A 2,875-nucleotide genomic window follows, 5' to 3' on the forward strand; every position below is an offset into this window, starting at 1 on the left:
CCCAATTCCCCAGCATCACGCTGGTGAAGAGGCCACCCATCAAAAGCCCCATGGCTAGGAGCCTTTCACAAAGGTAGCGAACAATGCCCCCCCCCCAACCACTAGTGCGCAGATCGCACCCCTGGGAGGTCCGGGAGGTGCGTCTGCCAGCATGTCGCCATAAACTGGAAGTCTGTAATTGTCTATGATTAATGAGTTTCTGATATATAATGATCATAAACAAATAAATCCACCATATTCAAAATGCAAGATCCAAGTCTACTTTCAAAAGTCCAGTTTTGGCCACAAAACTCCAGCTGTTCTTAATTGCACATGCTCAACTTCAAGGTCACAAAACTCCAGCTGTTCTCAAAAGTACTTGCCCAATTATTTTTAGCCGCAAAATTCCAGCTGTTCTTAATTATAAATGCTCAACTTAGTTCCAAAAATCCAGCTGTTTTCAGAAGTACTTGCCCAACAACAGGCAGCCAGCTTGCACCAACTAATTATACAACTAGAAACAACAGGATGAGCCAACAAGCTGACTGGAATTAAAATTTATACTTCAAGGACCTTTGGAAAGGATTTAATCCATTTCAAAACCAATGCTGGAAGACTTAGTATCCAAATCCAAAGTGAACTTCCAATCATAAAGCCTCATAGTAAAATGCTCATATATTTTTTGTCAGTTATCTAAACCAAGATTGGTACACCATTTATAGCTGTTGGCTCACAGTGCTAGTTAAAGTGACATGGCTTATTTGAATAGTAATGATTCTCACGTATAGAGAAGATGAAACAAACTTACATAGTAACCATTGTCACAGACTTGGCATCCATAAATACTACTGTGTTTATATCATAAAATGTAAAATCTAGGTTTTTGATTTGAACCTTGTGGCATCAGCGTGTTAAGTTTAAAAATCCACCAAGCCTCCTGTCGCAAGAGAATCTTCTGTACATCCTCATATCCAGAATAGGAGACATACTTAAAGATTACAAAGTAATATTTTGAAAGTAGATTTGGACTTGGATCTTGCATTTTGTATGTGATGGATTTGTTTGTTTATGATCATTGTATACTAGAAACTCATTAATCAGACATTAGAGACCATCAATTGCATATAATAGTTCACCCTTTATTTGTATTTTCACAAAAAACCTCTAATAACTGTTTAGTACAATTGTGTTTAGTTCAAAATACATTTTTGTTTGCAATTTTGTCATGGTTCTGTTTTTTCTTTTGTTGTACCTGGTTGTTACCATGATTCTGTCTTGCATTTTTGGCTTCAATCAGGGCACAGATACAAAAATATCGAATTACTCTGCAGTATGCCAAATGTTTTCAGCCAGCAGATTATCTTAAATCCCTTGAGATCTCCAAATATTAGAGAATCTTCACCCTGTTCTGCTGCACTGCTGATTCTATAATGACATCCGATCTCAGTATATCCACTCATGTCAACTTTACCAGAAAGATCTGAACAACGTCATGTCTCTCCTTGCAGACTCTTCCCAGGAGATAACTAACAAAGTTGCCAGATTTTGCCTTGTGGGATATGCAAGTGGCTGATTGAGTCCCAATAACTTTTTTTTACTATTACTGCAGTGCTGACTTTCCAGAGCCCATTTTATATTGACATAAAATTTTGAATTTAACTCAGTGTGCCTTCCGTACATGGATGATCGAATCCAGGAGTTCCTATATCTCCAATAAATATATGAAAACAGCTGAGTAAATGTAAAGAGTAGTTTAGTCATACTCTGGCTGGTTCCTTTTAGGCATAATAGTGTTAAATGGGTTTCAAATGCTTAAATAGCCATCTACTTTGTAATTGGACTGTACCAGAGTCAAATGCCAGAATTCAGGAAAGCTTATGACTTACCCTCAGGAAGTTTATGAAATGCTGATACAGAGTACAAGAGCACTGTGTTAGTTGTTAAAGACTTCTGGTGGATAATTGGATGTGTGTGATATTCAAAATGAAGACAGAGAAAGTTCACTCCCCCACTACTATGAAGGGGCAAATACCAAATAAATACATCCCGCTTTTGTAACAATCACAGTATTTGTTTATTTTGTGTTCCGGTGCCTGTGGCTGCTGAAAGACCCTTCTGAAGTGGATTGCCCTGGACAGTCTCTGCTCTTCCCTTCTCCCCCACTTTGATCATAAATTTTGTTAGTGTTGTATTAGAAACCTTGACAGTTTCTTGGCTTGCTCAGTTGGCAGGATCTCTATTAATAAATCAATACATTCACTGGTTATATCCTACTTTTATGGCATTCAGAGCAACCAACAAATAAAACTTTACAGTGTTGGTGCAAGCTGCCTTGAGTCTAGGAAGAATAGTAATAAGTACATTTGAACAGAATGAAGCAGTGTTATTTCATCCTCAAATACTGGAGTATTTTAAGTTTTCTACTAAAGCTCCATCTGTGGTCGAAGTTAACTGAACTGTTGCAGTTGAAAAGCTGGCGAATGAAGCCAGAACACAATATGTGTATCTGTAGGTAACTGACATCGTACATTGGTGGCAGGGTTCATAAATGAATTACACATAAGAAGAACAAGAAAAACCATGCTAGATTAGACTAAAGGTTCCTGTAGTCTAGCATCCTGGTTCTTAAACAGCACAAGAAGGTAAGGTAATTCTCCTTTTCTAACGTTGCCCATCCAAGATTCTGACATGCACCTTTCTAAATGTGTTAACTAAACTGTTGCAGTTAAAAAGCTGATGAATGAAGCCAGAACACAATATGTGTATCTGTAGGTAACTGATAGACATAGTACATTTTATTAAAAACCTTATTGTTAACAAAGCATATATTTACATATTTTTGATATTTACATATTTCAGACAATCCTATTCTGTATCCTGGGAATTATTGGGTTAA

Source organism: Gekko japonicus, unplaced genomic scaffold (assembly GCF_001447785.1).
Source record: "Gekko japonicus isolate JY-2015 unplaced genomic scaffold, Gekko_japonicus_V1.1 scaffold349, whole genome shotgun sequence".
NCBI classification, from domain to species: domain Eukaryota; kingdom Metazoa; phylum Chordata; class Lepidosauria; order Squamata; family Gekkonidae; genus Gekko; species Gekko japonicus.